Source organism: Phyllobates terribilis, unplaced genomic scaffold (genome assembly GCF_046119375.1).
Source record: "Phyllobates terribilis strain yellow unplaced genomic scaffold, ASM4611937v1 Scaffold_3__8_contigs__length_932513732, whole genome shotgun sequence".
In the NCBI taxonomy this organism is placed as follows: Eukaryota; Metazoa; Chordata; class Amphibia; order Anura; family Dendrobatidae; genus Phyllobates; species Phyllobates terribilis.
The window spans coordinates 6,930,686-6,945,843 of NW_027362763.1; the positions used below are offsets into that span (position 1 = coordinate 6,930,686).

At 41.8% G+C, this 15,158-nt stretch overlaps 33 non-coding genes across 33 annotated transcripts; 11 read left to right on the forward strand and 22 right to left on the reverse strand.

Annotated features, from left to right (window-relative positions):
* The first annotated feature begins 716 nt into the window (after positions 1–716).
* Positions 717–790, forward strand: TRNAN-GUU (transfer RNA asparagine (anticodon GUU)). Its single transcript has one exon. It is a non-coding gene; the product is annotated as a tRNA-Asn (tRNA).
* A 227-nt stretch (positions 791–1,017) lies between these two features.
* TRNAY-GUA (transfer RNA tyrosine (anticodon GUA)) lies at positions 1,018–1,103 on the reverse strand. Its single transcript is given in 2 exon segments — positions 1,018–1,053; positions 1,067–1,103. It is a non-coding gene; the product is annotated as a tRNA-Tyr (tRNA).
* A 109-nt stretch (positions 1,104–1,212) lies between these two features.
* Positions 1,213–1,285, reverse strand: TRNAA-AGC (transfer RNA alanine (anticodon AGC)). The gene has a single exon. It is a non-coding gene; the product is annotated as a tRNA-Ala (tRNA).
* A 753-nt stretch (positions 1,286–2,038) lies between these two features.
* TRNAN-GUU (transfer RNA asparagine (anticodon GUU)) lies at positions 2,039–2,112 on the forward strand. The gene has a single exon. It is a non-coding gene; the product is annotated as a tRNA-Asn (tRNA).
* A 227-nt stretch (positions 2,113–2,339) lies between these two features.
* Positions 2,340–2,425, reverse strand: TRNAY-GUA (transfer RNA tyrosine (anticodon GUA)). The gene is given in 2 exon segments: positions 2,340–2,375; positions 2,389–2,425. It is a non-coding gene; the product is annotated as a tRNA-Tyr (tRNA).
* Positions 2,426–2,534: 109 nt separating this feature from the next.
* On the reverse strand, positions 2,535–2,607 carry TRNAA-AGC (transfer RNA alanine (anticodon AGC)). The gene has a single exon. It is a non-coding gene; the product is annotated as a tRNA-Ala (tRNA).
* Positions 2,608–3,360: 753 nt separating this feature from the next.
* TRNAN-GUU (transfer RNA asparagine (anticodon GUU)) lies at positions 3,361–3,434 on the forward strand. The gene has a single exon. It is a non-coding gene; the product is annotated as a tRNA-Asn (tRNA).
* A 227-nt stretch (positions 3,435–3,661) lies between these two features.
* TRNAY-GUA (transfer RNA tyrosine (anticodon GUA)) lies at positions 3,662–3,747 on the reverse strand. The gene is given in 2 exon segments: positions 3,662–3,697; positions 3,711–3,747. It is a non-coding gene; the product is annotated as a tRNA-Tyr (tRNA).
* Positions 3,748–3,856: 109 nt separating this feature from the next.
* On the reverse strand, positions 3,857–3,929 carry TRNAA-AGC (transfer RNA alanine (anticodon AGC)). The gene has a single exon. It is a non-coding gene; the product is annotated as a tRNA-Ala (tRNA).
* Positions 3,930–4,682: 753 nt separating this feature from the next.
* Positions 4,683–4,756, forward strand: TRNAN-GUU (transfer RNA asparagine (anticodon GUU)). Its single transcript has one exon. It is a non-coding gene; the product is annotated as a tRNA-Asn (tRNA).
* A 227-nt stretch (positions 4,757–4,983) lies between these two features.
* TRNAY-GUA (transfer RNA tyrosine (anticodon GUA)) lies at positions 4,984–5,069 on the reverse strand. The gene is given in 2 exon segments: positions 4,984–5,019; positions 5,033–5,069. It is a non-coding gene; the product is annotated as a tRNA-Tyr (tRNA).
* A 109-nt stretch (positions 5,070–5,178) lies between these two features.
* On the reverse strand, positions 5,179–5,251 carry TRNAA-AGC (transfer RNA alanine (anticodon AGC)). Its single transcript has one exon. It is a non-coding gene; the product is annotated as a tRNA-Ala (tRNA).
* Positions 5,252–6,004: 753 nt separating this feature from the next.
* On the forward strand, positions 6,005–6,078 carry TRNAN-GUU (transfer RNA asparagine (anticodon GUU)). Its single transcript has one exon. It is a non-coding gene; the product is annotated as a tRNA-Asn (tRNA).
* Positions 6,079–6,305: 227 nt separating this feature from the next.
* Positions 6,306–6,391, reverse strand: TRNAY-GUA (transfer RNA tyrosine (anticodon GUA)). Its single transcript is given in 2 exon segments — positions 6,306–6,341; positions 6,355–6,391. It is a non-coding gene; the product is annotated as a tRNA-Tyr (tRNA).
* Positions 6,392–6,500: 109 nt separating this feature from the next.
* Positions 6,501–6,573, reverse strand: TRNAA-AGC (transfer RNA alanine (anticodon AGC)). Its single transcript has one exon. It is a non-coding gene; the product is annotated as a tRNA-Ala (tRNA).
* A 753-nt stretch (positions 6,574–7,326) lies between these two features.
* Positions 7,327–7,400, forward strand: TRNAN-GUU (transfer RNA asparagine (anticodon GUU)). The gene has a single exon. It is a non-coding gene; the product is annotated as a tRNA-Asn (tRNA).
* Positions 7,401–7,627: 227 nt separating this feature from the next.
* On the reverse strand, positions 7,628–7,713 carry TRNAY-GUA (transfer RNA tyrosine (anticodon GUA)). Its single transcript is given in 2 exon segments — positions 7,628–7,663; positions 7,677–7,713. It is a non-coding gene; the product is annotated as a tRNA-Tyr (tRNA).
* Positions 7,714–7,822: 109 nt separating this feature from the next.
* Positions 7,823–7,895, reverse strand: TRNAA-AGC (transfer RNA alanine (anticodon AGC)). Its single transcript has one exon. It is a non-coding gene; the product is annotated as a tRNA-Ala (tRNA).
* Positions 7,896–8,648: 753 nt separating this feature from the next.
* On the forward strand, positions 8,649–8,722 carry TRNAN-GUU (transfer RNA asparagine (anticodon GUU)). The gene has a single exon. It is a non-coding gene; the product is annotated as a tRNA-Asn (tRNA).
* A 227-nt stretch (positions 8,723–8,949) lies between these two features.
* Positions 8,950–9,035, reverse strand: TRNAY-GUA (transfer RNA tyrosine (anticodon GUA)). Its single transcript is given in 2 exon segments — positions 8,950–8,985; positions 8,999–9,035. It is a non-coding gene; the product is annotated as a tRNA-Tyr (tRNA).
* Positions 9,036–9,144: 109 nt separating this feature from the next.
* TRNAA-AGC (transfer RNA alanine (anticodon AGC)) lies at positions 9,145–9,217 on the reverse strand. Its single transcript has one exon. It is a non-coding gene; the product is annotated as a tRNA-Ala (tRNA).
* A 753-nt stretch (positions 9,218–9,970) lies between these two features.
* Positions 9,971–10,044, forward strand: TRNAN-GUU (transfer RNA asparagine (anticodon GUU)). Its single transcript has one exon. It is a non-coding gene; the product is annotated as a tRNA-Asn (tRNA).
* A 227-nt stretch (positions 10,045–10,271) lies between these two features.
* Positions 10,272–10,357, reverse strand: TRNAY-GUA (transfer RNA tyrosine (anticodon GUA)). The gene is given in 2 exon segments: positions 10,272–10,307; positions 10,321–10,357. It is a non-coding gene; the product is annotated as a tRNA-Tyr (tRNA).
* A 109-nt stretch (positions 10,358–10,466) lies between these two features.
* TRNAA-AGC (transfer RNA alanine (anticodon AGC)) lies at positions 10,467–10,539 on the reverse strand. The gene has a single exon. It is a non-coding gene; the product is annotated as a tRNA-Ala (tRNA).
* Positions 10,540–11,292: 753 nt separating this feature from the next.
* Positions 11,293–11,366, forward strand: TRNAN-GUU (transfer RNA asparagine (anticodon GUU)). Its single transcript has one exon. It is a non-coding gene; the product is annotated as a tRNA-Asn (tRNA).
* Positions 11,367–11,593: 227 nt separating this feature from the next.
* On the reverse strand, positions 11,594–11,679 carry TRNAY-GUA (transfer RNA tyrosine (anticodon GUA)). The gene is given in 2 exon segments: positions 11,594–11,629; positions 11,643–11,679. It is a non-coding gene; the product is annotated as a tRNA-Tyr (tRNA).
* Positions 11,680–11,788: 109 nt separating this feature from the next.
* Positions 11,789–11,861, reverse strand: TRNAA-AGC (transfer RNA alanine (anticodon AGC)). The gene has a single exon. It is a non-coding gene; the product is annotated as a tRNA-Ala (tRNA).
* Positions 11,862–12,614: 753 nt separating this feature from the next.
* On the forward strand, positions 12,615–12,688 carry TRNAN-GUU (transfer RNA asparagine (anticodon GUU)). Its single transcript has one exon. It is a non-coding gene; the product is annotated as a tRNA-Asn (tRNA).
* Positions 12,689–12,915: 227 nt separating this feature from the next.
* Positions 12,916–13,001, reverse strand: TRNAY-GUA (transfer RNA tyrosine (anticodon GUA)). The gene is given in 2 exon segments: positions 12,916–12,951; positions 12,965–13,001. It is a non-coding gene; the product is annotated as a tRNA-Tyr (tRNA).
* Positions 13,002–13,110: 109 nt separating this feature from the next.
* Positions 13,111–13,183, reverse strand: TRNAA-AGC (transfer RNA alanine (anticodon AGC)). Its single transcript has one exon. It is a non-coding gene; the product is annotated as a tRNA-Ala (tRNA).
* A 753-nt stretch (positions 13,184–13,936) lies between these two features.
* On the forward strand, positions 13,937–14,010 carry TRNAN-GUU (transfer RNA asparagine (anticodon GUU)). The gene has a single exon. It is a non-coding gene; the product is annotated as a tRNA-Asn (tRNA).
* A 227-nt stretch (positions 14,011–14,237) lies between these two features.
* Positions 14,238–14,323, reverse strand: TRNAY-GUA (transfer RNA tyrosine (anticodon GUA)). The gene is given in 2 exon segments: positions 14,238–14,273; positions 14,287–14,323. It is a non-coding gene; the product is annotated as a tRNA-Tyr (tRNA).
* Positions 14,324–14,432: 109 nt separating this feature from the next.
* TRNAA-AGC (transfer RNA alanine (anticodon AGC)) lies at positions 14,433–14,505 on the reverse strand. The gene has a single exon. It is a non-coding gene; the product is annotated as a tRNA-Ala (tRNA).
* Positions 14,506–15,158: the final 653 nt, after the last annotated feature.

Consider the following 15,158-nt stretch of genomic DNA (forward strand, 5'->3'; position numbering starts at 1 on the left):
ACATAACAATTTTCATATGCTGTGACACGTGCCATTGCATCCTCTTTCGTTTTTTTTTTTTTTTTTTTTTTTTTTTTTAAGTGCGGATTACTTTTTGCCAAAGTTGAAGACCATAAGTGGAATTCATAAGGTGAATGTTGGCTTACAAATATGGGCAAGCAACTTTCTAGCAAACCTTTTCTACGTATATGGAAAACCAAATTGAAGGGAGTGAAATAAACCTAAATAGTTTGTAGAAGGAAGTTGTAATGTAGCACAATCCCATGCAGAAGCTTTAGACTTTTTTAGTTTGGTTTAATTTTTGAGCTCATTTTTATTTTTTGAGCTCATTTTTATTCTTTTAGCCGAAACGCGCTTGCTTTGACTGAAGCATTTTGGCAAAATGTAAAGGTGAATTCTATAAAAAAAAGCAATAACTTAGCAGAGGATGGTTTCGATCCATCGACCTCTGGGTTATGGGCCCAGCACGCTTCCGCTGCGCCACTCTGCTGCTGGTTACAGGTGATAAGAGGAGAACCTAATTACTGTCTGACTTCAGGTCCATGCGATGGTATTCATCAGTAAGAGCTTATTTGTGGGCTATTAGAGTATTCCTAGGGTTCTGCAATTGTTTCTTTGTTTCTATAGCTTTCTTTTATCATGTTATTCTTGCAAATCATCTGCGTAAATTGTGTTTGACCTGGCTGAGGCTGTCAGAAAATCAAGTAGAGGCTTGTGTCTCTGTAGCGCAATCGGTTAGCGCGTTCGGCTGTTAACCGAAAGGTTGGTGGTTCAAGCCCACCCAGGGACGTTGTTGTCTTTTGCTTGGGTATCATGCTACGGTTGAAGAACGTTCCTCTTTGGCCCACAGCAGGTCCCGCAAGTAAAGGCTATGTTGCTGCCACCTACGTTTTGAAAACCCAAGGTGCAACGGAGGAAAGTTTCCTGGACTAGATTTTTTTTATAGTCGTACAGAAGGAGCATAGCACTGGTGTGTTTGCCAGTAGGTACAAAACATAAGATAGGACGAAGAAAATGTCCTTCGAGCCGGAATTGAACCAGCAACCTAAGGATTGCTAATTTACAACTACAGTCCTCCGCTCTACCAGCTGAGCTATCGAAGGCTTGTTTGGCCTATGGAGGAAAGCCTCCTAGGTCTAGCTGTGGGAGCCATGAGCAGTTTGCAAAAGAATCATCGCTCTACCAACTGAAAAAAACAATAAATGATAAATTTGGAGAATGCGGGCATCGATCCCGCTACCTCTCGCATGCTAAGCGAGCGCTCTACCACTTGAGCTAATCCCCCATGCTTGATGACCTTGTTTTTAGTTTCTTGCCACAACACATAACAATTTTCATATGCTGTGACACGTGCCATTGCATCCTCTTTCGTTTTTTTTTTTTTTTTTTTTTTTTTTTTTAAGTGCGGATTACTTTTTGCCAAAGTTGAAGACCATAAGTGGAATTCATAAGGTGAATGTTGGCTTACAAATATGGGCAAGCAACTTTCTAGCAAACCTTTTCTACGTATATGGAAAACCAAATTGAAGGGAGTGAAATAAACCTAAATAGTTTGTAGAAGGAAGTTGTAATGTAGCACAATCCCATGCAGAAGCTTTAGACTTTTTTAGTTTGGTTTAATTTTTGAGCTCATTTTTATTTTTTGAGCTCATTTTTATTCTTTTAGCCGAAACGCGCTTGCTTTGACTGAAGCATTTTGGCAAAATGTAAAGGTGAATTCTATAAAAAAAAGCAATAACTTAGCAGAGGATGGTTTCGATCCATCGACCTCTGGGTTATGGGCCCAGCACGCTTCCGCTGCGCCACTCTGCTGCTGGTTACAGGTGATAAGAGGAGAACCTAATTACTGTCTGACTTCAGGTCCATGCGATGGTATTCATCAGTAAGAGCTTATTTGTGGGCTATTAGAGTATTCCTAGGGTTCTGCAATTGTTTCTTTGTTTCTATAGCTTTCTTTTATCATGTTATTCTTGCAAATCATCTGCGTAAATTGTGTTTGACCTGGCTGAGGCTGTCAGAAAATCAAGTAGAGGCTTGTGTCTCTGTAGCGCAATCGGTTAGCGCGTTCGGCTGTTAACCGAAAGGTTGGTGGTTCAAGCCCACCCAGGGACGTTGTTGTCTTTTGCTTGGGTATCATGCTACGGTTGAAGAACGTTCCTCTTTGGCCCACAGCAGGTCCCGCAAGTAAAGGCTATGTTGCTGCCACCTACGTTTTGAAAACCCAAGGTGCAACGGAGGAAAGTTTCCTGGACTAGATTTTTTTTATAGTCGTACAGAAGGAGCATAGCACTGGTGTGTTTGCCAGTAGGTACAAAACATAAGATAGGACGAAGAAAATGTCCTTCGAGCCGGAATTGAACCAGCAACTTAAGGATTGCTAATTTACAACTACAGTCCTCCGCTCTACCAGCTGAGCTATCGAAGGCTTGTTTGGCCTATGGAGGAAAGCCTCCTAGGTCTAGCTGTGGGAGCCATGAGCAGTTTGCAAAAGAATCATCGCTCTACCAACTGAAAAAAACAATAAATGATAAATTTGGAGAATGCGGGCATCGATCCCGCTACCTCTCGCATGCTAAGCGAGCGCTCTACCACTTGAGCTAATCCCCCATGCTTGATGACCTCGTTTTTAGTTTCTTGCCACAACACATAACAATTTTCATATGCTGTGACACGTGCCATTGCATCCTCTTTCGTTTTTTTTTTTTTTTTTTTTTTTTTTTTTAAGTGCGGATTACTTTTTGCCAAAGTTGAAGACCATAAGTGGAATTCATAAGGTGAATGTTGGCTTACAAATATGGGCAAGCAACTTTCTAGCAAACCTTTTCTACGTATATGGAAAACCAAATTGAAGGGAGTGAAATAAACCTAAATAGTTTGTAGAAGGAAGTTGTAATGTAGCACAATCCCATGCAGAAGCTTTAGACTTTTTTAGTTTGGTTTAATTTTTGAGCTCATTTTTATTTTTTGAGCTCATTTTTATTCTTTTAGCCGAAACGCGCTTGCTTTGACTGAAGCATTTTGGCAAAATGTAAAGGTGAATTCTATAAAAAAAAGCAATAACTTAGCAGAGGATGGTTTCGATCCATCGACCTCTGGGTTATGGGCCCAGCACGCTTCCGCTGCGCCACTCTGCTGCTGGTTACAGGTGATAAGAGGAGAACCTAATTACTGTCTGACTTCAGGTCCATGCGATGGTATTCATCAGTAAGAGCTTATTTGTGGGCTATTAGAGTATTCCTAGGGTTCTGCAATTGTTTCTTTGTTTCTATAGCTTTCTTTTATCATGTTATTCTTGCAAATCATCTGCGTAAATTGTGTTTGACCTGGCTGAGGCTGTCAGAAAATCAAGTAGAGGCTTGTGTCTCTGTAGCGCAATCGGTTAGCGCGTTCGGCTGTTAACCGAAAGGTTGGTGGTTCAAGCCCACCCAGGGACGTTGTTGTCTTTTGCTTGGGTATCATGCTACGGTTGAAGAACGTTCCTCTTTGGCCCACAGCAGGTCCCGCAAGTAAAGGCTATGTTGCTGCCACCTACGTTTTGAAAACCCAAGGTGCAACGGAGGAAAGTTTCCTAGACTAGATTTTTTTTATAGTCGTACAGAAGGAGCATAGCACTGGTGTGTTTGCCAGTAGGTACAAAACATAAGATAGGACGAAGAAAATGTCCTTCGAGCCGGAATTGAACCAGCGACCTAAGGATTGCTAATTTACAACTACAGTCCTCCGCTCTACCAGCTGAGCTATCGAAGGCTTGTTTGGCCTATGGAGGAAAGCCTCCTAGGTCTAGCTGTGGGAGCCATGAGCAGTTTGCAAAAGAATCATCGCTCTACCAACTGAAAAAAACAATAAATGATAAATTTGGAGAATGCGGGCATCGATCCCGCTACCTCTCGCATGCTAAGCGAGCGCTCTACCACTTGAGCTAATCCCCCATGCCTGATGACCTCGTTTTTAGTTTCTTGCCACAACACATAACAATTTTCATATGCTGTGACACGTGCCATTGCATCCTCTTTCGTTTTTTTTTTTTTTTTTTTTTTTTTTTTTAAGTGCGGATTACTTTTTGCCAAAGTTGAAGACCATAAGTGGAATTCATAAGGTGAATGTTGGCTTACAAATATGGGCAAGCAACTTTCTAGCAAACCTTTTCTACGTATATGGAAAACCAAATTGAAGGGAGTGAAATAAACCTAAATAGTTTGTAGAAGGAAGTTGTAATGTAGCACAATCCCATGCAGAAGCTTTAGACTTTTTTAGTTTGGTTTAATTTTTGAGCTCATTTTTATTTTTTGAGCTCATTTTTATTCTTTTAGCCGAAACGCGCTTGCTTTGACTGAAGCATTTTGGCAAAATGTAAAGGTGAATTCTATAAAAAAAAGCAATAACTTAGCAGAGGATGGTTTCGATCCATCGACCTCTGGGTTATGGGCCCAGCACGCTTCCGCTGCGCCACTCTGCTGCTGGTTACAGGTGATAAGAGGAGAACCTAATTACTGTCTGACTTCAGGTCCATGCGATGGTATTCATCAGTAAGAGCTTATTTGTGGGCTATTAGAGTATTCCTAGGGTTCTGCAATTGTTTCTTTGTTTCTATAGCTTTCTTTTATCATGTTATTCTTGCAAATCATCTGCGTAAATTGTGTTTGACCTGGCTGAGGCTGTCAGAAAATCAAGTAGAGGCTTGTGTCTCTGTAGCGCAATCGGTTAGCGCGTTCGGCTGTTAACCGAAAGGTTGGTGGTTCAAGCCCACCCAGGGACGTTGTTGTCTTTTGCTTGGGTATCATGCTACGGTTGAAGAACGTTCCTCTTTGGCCCACAGCAGGTCCCGCAAGTAAAGGCTATGTTGCTGCCACCTACGTTTTGAAAACCCAAGGTGCAACGGAGGAAAGTTTCCTAGACTAGATTTTTTTTATAGTCGTACAGAAGGAGCATAGCACTGGTGTGTTTGCCAGTAGGTACAAAACATAAGATAGGACGAAGAAAATGTCCTTCGAGCCGGAATTGAACCAGCGACCTAAGGATTGCTAATTTACAACTACAGTCCTCCGCTCTACCAGCTGAGCTATCGAAGGCTTGTTTGGCCTATGGAGGAAAGCCTCCTAGGTCTAGCTGTGGGAGCCATGAGCAGTTTGCAAAAGAATCATCGCTCTACCAACTGAAAAAAACAATAAATGATAAATTTGGAGAATGCGGGCATCGATCCCGCTACCTCTCGCATGCTAAGCGAGCGCTCTACCACTTGAGCTAATCCCCCATGCCTGATGACCTCGTTTTTAGTTTCTTGCCACAACACATAACAATTTTCATATGCTGTGACACGTGCCATTGCATCCTCTTTCGTTTTTTTTTTTTTTTTTTTTTTTTTTTTTAAGTGCGGATTACTTTTTGCCAAAGTTGAAGACCATAAGTGGAATTCATAAGGTGAATGTTGGCTTACAAATATGGGCAAGCAACTTTCTAGCAAACCTTTTCTACGTATATGGAAAACCAAATTGAAGGGAGTGAAATAAACCTAAATAGTTTGTAGAAGGAAGTTGTAATGTAGCACAATCCCATGCAGAAGCTTTAGACTTTTTTAGTTTGGTTTAATTTTTGAGCTCATTTTTATTTTTTGAGCTCATTTTTATTCTTTTAGCCGAAACGCGCTTGCTTTGACTGAAGCATTTTGGCAAAATGTAAAGGTGAATTCTATAAAAAAAAGCAATAACTTAGCAGAGGATGGTTTCGATCCATCGACCTCTGGGTTATGGGCCCAGCACGCTTCCGCTGCGCCACTCTGCTGCTGGTTACAGGTGATAAGAGGAGAACCTAATTACTGTCTGACTTCAGGTCCATGCGATGGTATTCATCAGTAAGAGCTTATTTGTGGGCTATTAGAGTATTCCTAGGGTTCTGCAATTGTTTCTTTGTTTCTATAGCTTTCTTTTATCATGTTATTCTTGCAAATCATCTGCGTAAATTGTGTTTGACCTGGCTGAGGCTGTCAGAAAATCAAGTAGAGGCTTGTGTCTCTGTAGCGCAATCGGTTAGCGCGTTCGGCTGTTAACCGAAAGGTTGGTGGTTCAAGCCCACCCAGGGACGTTGTTGTCTTTTGCTTGGGTATCATGCTACGGTTGAAGAACGTTCCTCTTTGGCCCACAGCAGGTCCCGCAAGTAAAGGCTATGTTGCTGCCACCTACGTTTTGAAAACCCAAGGTGCAACGGAGGAAAGTTTCCTGGACTAGATTTTTTTTATAGTCGTACAGAAGGAGCATAGCACTGGTGTGTTTGCCAGTAGGTACAAAACATAAGATAGGACGAAGAAAATGTCCTTCGAGCCGGAATTGAACCAGCAACCTAAGGATTGCTAATTTACAACTACAGTCCTCCGCTCTACCAGCTGAGCTATCGAAGGCTTGTTTGGCCTATGGAGGAAAGCCTCCTAGGTCTAGCTGTGGGAGCCATGAGCAGTTTGCAAAAGAATCATCGCTCTACCAACTGAAAAAAACAATAAATGATAAATTTGGAGAATGCGGGCATCGATCCCGCTACCTCTCGCATGCTAAGCGAGCGCTCTACCACTTGAGCTAATCCCCCATGCTTGATGACCTTGTTTTTAGTTTCTTGCCACAACACATAACAATTTTCATATGCTGTGACACGTGCCATTGCATCCTCTTTCGTTTTTTTTTTTTTTTTTTTTTTTTTTTTTAAGTGCGGATTACTTTTTGCCAAAGTTGAAGACCATAAGTGGAATTCATAAGGTGAATGTTGGCTTACAAATATGGGCAAGCAACTTTCTAGCAAACCTTTTCTACGTATATGGAAAACCAAATTGAAGGGAGTGAAATAAACCTAAATAGTTTGTAGAAGGAAGTTGTAATGTAGCACAATCCCATGCAGAAGCTTTAGACTTTTTTAGTTTGGTTTAATTTTTGAGCTCATTTTTATTTTTTGAGCTCATTTTTATTCTTTTAGCCGAAACGCGCTTGCTTTGACTGAAGCATTTTGGCAAAATGTAAAGGTGAATTCTATAAAAAAAAGCAATAACTTAGCAGAGGATGGTTTCGATCCATCGACCTCTGGGTTATGGGCCCAGCACGCTTCCGCTGCGCCACTCTGCTGCTGGTTACAGGTGATAAGAGGAGAACCTAATTACTGTCTGACTTCAGGTCCATGCGATGGTATTCATCAGTAAGAGCTTATTTGTGGGCTATTAGAGTATTCCTAGGGTTCTGCAATTGTTTCTTTGTTTCTATAGCTTTCTTTTATCATGTTATTCTTGCAAATCATCTGCGTAAATTGTGTTTGACCTGGCTGAGGCTGTCAGAAAATCAAGTAGAGGCTTGTGTCTCTGTAGCGCAATCGGTTAGCGCGTTCGGCTGTTAACCGAAAGGTTGGTGGTTCAAGCCCACCCAGGGACGTTGTTGTCTTTTGCTTGGGTATCATGCTACGGTTGAAGAACGTTCCTCTTTGGCCCACAGCAGGTCCCGCAAGTAAAGGCTATGTTGCTGCCACCTACGTTTTGAAAACCCAAGGTGCAACGGAGGAAAGTTTCCTGGACTAGATTTTTTTTATAGTCGTACAGAAGGAGCATAGCACTGGTGTGTTTGCCAGTAGGTACAAAACATAAGATAGGACGAAGAAAATGTCCTTCGAGCCGGAATTGAACCAGCGACCTAAGGATTGCTAATTTACAACTACAGTCCTCCGCTCTACCAGCTGAGCTATCGAAGGCTTGTTTGGCCTATGGAGGAAAGCCTCCTAGGTCTAGCTGTGGGAGCCATGAGCAGTTTGCAAAAGAATCATCGCTCTACCAACTGAAAAAAACAATAAATGATAAATTTGGAGAATGCGGGCATCGATCCCGCTACCTCTCGCATGCTAAGCGAGCGCTCTACCACTTGAGCTAATCCCCCATGCCTGATGACCTCGTTTTTAGTTTCTTGCCACAACACATAACAATTTTCATATGCTGTGACACGTGCCATTGCATCCTCTTTCGTTTTTTTTTTTTTTTTTTTTTTTTTTTTTAAGTGCGGATTACTTTTTGCCAAAGTTGAAGACCATAAGTGGAATTCATAAGGTGAATGTTGGCTTACAAATGTGGGCAAGCAACTTTCTAGCAAACCTTTTCTACGTATATGGAAAACCAAATTGAAGGGAGTGAAATAAACCTAAATAGTTTGTAGAAGGAAGTTGTAATGTAGCACAATCCCATGCAGAAGCTTTAGACTTTTTTAGTTTGGTTTAATTTTTGAGCTCATTTTTATTTTTTGAGCTCATTTTTATTCTTTTAGCCGAAACGCGCTTGCTTTGACTGAAGCATTTTGGCAAAATGTAAAGGTGAATTCTATAAAAAAAAGCAATAACTTAGCAGAGGATGGTTTCGATCCATCGACCTCTGGGTTATGGGCCCAGCACGCTTCCGCTGCGCCACTCTGCTGCTGGTTACAGGTGATAAGAGGAGAACCTAATTACTGTCTGACTTCAGGTCCATGCGATGGAATTCATCAGTAAGAGCTTATTTGTGGGCTATTAGAGTATTCCTAGGGTTCTGCAATTGTTTCTTTGTTTCTATAGCTTTCTTTTATCATGTTATTCTTGCAAATCATCTGCGTAAATTGTGTTTGACCTGGCTGAGGCTGTCAGAAAATCAAGTAGAGGCTTGTGTCTCTGTGGCGCAATCGGTTAGCGCGTTCGGCTGTTAACCGAAAGGTTGGTGGTTCAAGCCCACCCAGGGACGTTGGTGTCTTTTGCTTGGGTATCATGCTACGGTTGAAGAACGTTCCTCTTTGGCCCACAGCAGGTCCCGCAAGTAAAGGCTATGTTGCTGCCACCTACGTTTTGAAAACCCAAGGTGCAACGGAGGAAAGTTTCCTGGACTAGATTTTTTTTATAGTCGTACAGAAGGAGCATAGCAGTGGTGTGTTTGCCAGTAGGTACAAAACATAAGATAGGACGAAGAAAATGTCCTTCGAGCCGGAATTGAACCAGCAACCTAAGGATTGCTAATTTACAACTACAGTCCTCCGCTCTACCAGCTGAGCTATCGAAGGCTTGTTTGGCCTATGGAGGAAAGCCTCCTAGGTCTAGCTGTGGGAGCCATGAGCAGTTTGCAAAAGAATCATCGCTCTACCAACTGAAAAAAACAATAAATGATAAATTTGGAGAATGCGGGCATCGATCCCGCTACCTCTCGCATGCTAAGCGAGCGCTCTACCACTTGAGCTAATCCCCCATGCCTGATGACCTCGTTTTTAGTTTCTTGCCACAACACATAACAATTTTCATATGCTGTGACACGTGCCATTGCATCCTCTTTCGTTTTTTTTTTTTTTTTTTTTTTTTTTTTTAAGTGCGGATTACTTTTTGCCAAAGTTGAAGACCATAAGTGGAATTCATAAGGTGAATGTTGGCTTACAAATATGGGCAAGCAACTTTCTAGCAAACCTTTTCTACGTATATGGAAAACCAAATTGAAGGGAGTGAAATAAACCTAAATAGTTTGTAGAAGGAAGTTGTAATGTAGCACAATCCCATGCAGAAGCTTTAGACTTTTTTAGTTTGGTTTAATTTTTGAGCTCATTTTTATTTTTTGAGCTCATTTTTATTCTTTTAGCCGAAACGCGCTTGCTTTGACTGAAGCATTTTGGCAAAATGTAAAGGTGAATTCTATAAAAAAAAGCAATAACTTAGCAGAGGATGGTTTCGATCCATCGACCTCTGGGTTATGGGCCCAGCACGCTTCCGCTGCGCCACTCTGCTGCTGGTTACAGGTGATAAGAGGAGAACCTAATTACTGTCTGACTTCAGGTCCATGCGATGGTATTCATCAGTAAGAGCTTATTTGTGGGCTATTAGAGTATTCCTAGGGTTCTGCAATTGTTTCTTTGTTTCTATAGCTTTCTTTTATCATGTTATTCTTGCAAATCATCTGCGTAAATTGTGTTTGACCTGGCTGAGGCTGTCAGAAAATCAAGTAGAGGCTTGTGTCTCTGTAGCGCAATCGGTTAGCGCGTTCGGCTGTTAACCGAAAGGTTGGTGGTTCAAGCCCACCCAGGGACGTTGTTGTCTTTTGCTTGGGTATCATGCTACGGTTGAAGAACGTTCCTCTTTGGCCCACAGCAGGTCCCGCAAGTAAAGGCTATGTTGCTGCCACCTACGTTTTGAAAACCCAAGGTGCAACGGAGGAAAGTTTCCTAGACTAGATTTTTTTTATAGTCGTACAGAAGGAGCATAGCACTGGTGTGTTTGCCAGTAGGTACAAAACATAAGATAGGACGAAGAAAATGTCCTTCGAGCCGGAATTGAACCAGCGACCTAAGGATTGCTAATTTACAACTACAGTCCTCCGCTCTACCAGCTGAGCTATCGAAGGCTTGTTTGGCCTATGGAGGAAAGCCTCCTAGGTCTAGCTGTGGGAGCCATGAGCAGTTTGCAAAAGAATCATCGCTCTACCAACTGAAAAAAACAATAAATGATAAATTTGGAGAATGCGGGCATCGATCCCGCTACCTCTCGCATGCTAAGCGAGCGCTCTACCACTTGAGCTAATCCCCCATGCCTGATGACCTCGTTTTTAGTTTCTTGCCACAACACATAACAATTTTCATATGCTGTGACACGTGCCATTGCATCCTCTTTCGTTTTTTTTTTTTTTTTTTTTTTTTTTTTTAAGTGCGGATTACTTTTTGCCAAAGTTGAAGACCATAAGTGGAATTCATAAGGTGAATGTTGGCTTACAAATATGGGCAAGCAACTTTCTAGCAAACCTTTTCTACGTATATGGAAAACCAAATTGAAGGGAGTGAAATAAACCTAAATAGTTTGTAGAAGGAAGTTGTAATGTAGCACAATCCCATGCAGAAGCTTTAGACTTTTTTAGTTTGGTTTAATTTTTGAGCTCATTTTTATTTTTTGAGCTCATTTTTATTCTTTTAGCCGAAACGCGCTTGCTTTGACTGAAGCATTTTGGCAAAATGTAAAGGTGAATTCTATAAAAAAAAGCAATAACTTAGCAGAGGATGGTTTCGATCCATCGACCTCTGGGTTATGGGCCCAGCACGCTTCCGCTGCGCCACTCTGCTGCTGGTTACAGGTGATAAGAGGAGAACCTAATTACTGTCTGACTTCAGGTCCATGCGATGGTATTCATCAGTAAGAGCTTATTTGTGGGCTATTAGAGTATTCCTAGGGTTCTGCAATTGTTTCTTTGTTTCTATAGCTTTCTTTTATCATGTTATTCTTGCAAATCATCTGCGTAAATTGTGTTTGACCTGGCTGAGGCTGTCAGAAAATCAAGTAGAGGCTTGTGTCTCTGTAGCGCAATCGGTTAGCGCGTTCGGCTGTTAACCGAAAGGTTGGTGGTTCAAGCCCACCCAGGGACGTTGTTGTCTTTTGCTTGGGTATCATGCTACGGTTGAAGAACGTTCCTCTTTGGCCCACAGCAGGTCCCGCAAGTAAAGGCTATGTTGCTGCCACCTACGTTTTGAAAACCCAAGGTGCAACGGAGGAAAGTTTCCTGGACTAGATTTTTTTTATAGTCGTACAGAAGGAGCATAGCACTGGTGTGTTTGCCAGTAGGTACAAAACATAAGATAGGACGAAGAAAATGTCCTTCGAGCCGGAATTGAACCAGCAACCTAAGGATTGCTAATTTACAACTACAGTCCTCCGCTCTACCAGCTGAGCTATCGAAGGCTTGTTTGGCCTATGGAGGAAAGCCTCCTAGGTCTAGCTGTGGGAGCCATGAGCAGTTTGCAAAAGAATCATCGCTCTACCAACTGAAAAAAACAATAAATGATAAATTTGGAGAATGCGGGCATCGATCCCGCTACCTCTCGCATGCTAAGCGAGCGCTCTACCACTTGAGCTAATCCCCCATGCTTGATGACCTTGTTTTTAGTTTCTTGCCACAACACATAACAATTTTCATATGCTGTGACACGTGCCATTGCATCCTCTTTCGTTTTTTTTTTTTTTTTTTTTTTTTTTTTTAAGTGCGGATTACTTTTTGCCAAAGTTGAAGACCATAAGTGGAATTCATAAGGTGAATGTTGGCTTACAAATATGGGCAAGCAACTTTCTAGCAAACCTTTTCTACGTATATGGAAAACCAAATTGAAGGGAGTGAAATAAACCTAAATAGTTTGTAGAAGGAAGTTGTAATGTAGCACAATCCCATGCAGAAGCTTTAGACTTTTTTAGTTTGGTTTAATTTTTGAGCTCATTTTTATTTTTTGAGCTCATTTTTATTCTTTTAGCCGAAACGCGCTTGCTTTGACTGAAGCATTTTGGCAAAATGTAAAGGTGAATTCTATAAAAAAAAGCAATAACTTAGCAGAGGATGGTTTCGATCCATCGACCTCTGGGTTATGGGCCCAGCACGCTTCCGCTGCGCCACTCTGCTGCTGGTTACAGGTGATAAGAGGAGAACCTAATTACTGTCTGACTTCAGGTCCATGCGATGGTATTCATCAGTAAGAGCTTATTTGTGGGCTATTAGAGTATTCCTAGGGTTCTGCAATTGTTTCTTTGTTTCTATAGCTTTCTTTTATCATGTTATTCTTGCAAATCATCTGCGTAAATTGTGTTTGACCTGGCTGAGGCTGTCAGAAAATCAAGTAGAGGCTTGTGTCTCTGTAGCGCAATCGGTTAGCGCGTTCGGCTGTTAACCGAAAGGTTGGTGGTTCAAGCCCACCCAGGGACGTTGTTGTCTTTTGCTTGGGTATCATGCTACGGTTGAAGAACGTTCCTCTTTGGCCCACAGCAGGTCCCGCAAGTAAAGGCTATGTTGCTGCCACCTACGTTTTGAAAACCCAAGGTGCAACGGAGGAAAGTTTCCTGGACTAGATTTTTTTTATAGTCGTACAGAAGGAGCATAGCACTGGTGTGTTTGCCAGTAGGTACAAAACATAAGATAGGACGAAGAAAATGTCCTTCGAGCCGGAATTGAACCAGCGACCTAAGGATTGCTAATTTACAACTACAGTCCTCCGCTCTACCAGCTGAGCTATCGAAGGCTTGTTTGGCCTATGGAGGAAAGCCTCCTAGGTCTAGCTGTGGGAGCCATGAGCAGTTTGCAAAAGAATCATCGCTCTACCAACTGAAAAAAACAATAAATGATAAATTTGGAGAATGCGGGCATCGATCCCGCTACCTCTCGCATGCTAAGCGAGCGCTCTACCACTTGAGCTAATCCCCCATGCCTGATGACCTCGTTTTTAGTTTCTTGCCACAACACATAACAATTTTCATATGCTGTGACACGTGCCATTGCATCCTCTTTCGTTTTTTTTTTTTTTTTTTTTTTTTTTTTTAAGTGCGGATTACTTTTTGCCAAAGTTGAAGACCATAAGTGGAATTCATAAGGTGAATGTTGGCTTACAAATGTGGGCAAGCAACTTTCTAGCAAACCTTTTCTACGTATATGGAAAACCAAATTGAAGGGAGTGAAATAAACCTAAATAGTTTGTAGAAGGAAGTTGTAATGTAGCACAATCCCATGCAGAAGCTTTAGACTTTTTTAGTTTGGTTTAATTTTTGAGCTCATTTTTATTTTTTGAGCTCATTTTTATTCTTTTAGCCGAAACGCGCTTGCTTTGACTGAAGCATTTTGGCAAAATGTAAAGGTGAATTCTATAAAAAAAAGCAATAACTTAGCAGAGGATGGTTTCGATCCATCGACCTCTGGGTTATGGGCCCAGCACGCTTCCGCTGCGCCACTCTGCTGCTGGTTACAGGTGATAAGAGGAGAACCTAATTACTGTCTGACTTCAGGTCCATGCGATGGAATTCATCAGTAAGAGCTTATTTGTGGGCTATTAGAGTATTCCTAGGGTTCTGCAATTGTTTCTTTGTTTCTATAGCTTTCTTTTATCATGTTATTCTTGCAAATCATCTGCGTAAATTGTGTTTGACCTGGCTGAGGCTGTCAGAAAATCAAGTAGAGGCTTGTGTCTCTGTGGCGCAATCGGTTAGCGCGTTCGGCTGTTAACCGAAAGGTTGGTGGTTCAAGCCCACCCAGGGACGTTGGTGTCTTTTGCTTGGGTATCATGCTACGGTTGAAGAACGTTCCTCTTTGGCCCACAGCAGGTCCCGCAAGTAAAGGCTATGTTGCTGCCACCTACGTTTTGAAAACCCAAGGTGCAACGGAGGAAAGTTTCCTGGACTAGATTTTTTTTATAGTCGTACAGAAGGAGCATAGCAGTGGTGTGTTTGCCAGTAGGTACAAAACATAAGATAGGACGAAGAAAATGTCCTTCGAGCCGGAATTGAACCAGCAACCTAAGGATTGCTAATTTACAACTACAGTCCTCCGCTCTACCAGCTGAGCTATCGAAGGCTTGTTTGGCCTATGGAGGAAAGCCTCCTAGGTCTAGCTGTGGGAGCCATGAGCAGTTTGCAAAAGAATCATCGCTCTACCAACTGAAAAAAACAATAAATGATAAATTTGGAGAATGCGGGCATCGATCCCGCTACCTCTCGCATGCTAAGCGAGCGCTCTACCACTTGAGCTAATCCCCCATGCTTGATGACCTCGTTTTTAGTTTCTTGCCACAACACATAACAATTTTCATATGCTGTGACACGTGCCATTGCATCCTCTTTCGTTTTTTTTTTTTTTTTTTTTTTTTTTTTTAAGTGCGGATTACTTTTTGCCAAAGTTGAAGACCATAAGTGGAATTCATAAGGTGAATGTTGGCTTACAAATATGGGCAAGCAACTTTCTAGCAAACCTTTTCTACGTATATGGAAAACCAAATTGAAGGGAGTGAAATAAACCTAAATAGTTTGTAGAAGGAAGTTGTAATGTAGCACAATCCCATGCAGAAGCTTTAGACTTTTTTAGTTTGGTTTAATTTTTGAGCTCATTTTTATTTTTTGAGCTCATTTTTATTCTTTTAGCCGAAACGCGCTTGCTTTGACTGAAGCATTTTGGCAAAATGTAAAGGTGAATTCTATAAAAAAAAGCAATAACTTAGCAGAGGATGGTTTCGATCCATCGACCTCTGGGTTATGGGCCCAGCACGCTTCCGCTGCGCCACTCTGCTGCTGGTTACAGGTGATAAGAGGAGAACCTAATTACTGTCTGACTTCAGGTCCATGCGATGGAATTCATCAGTAAGAGCTTATTTGTGGGCTATTAGAGTATTCCTAGGGTTCTGCAATTGTTTCTT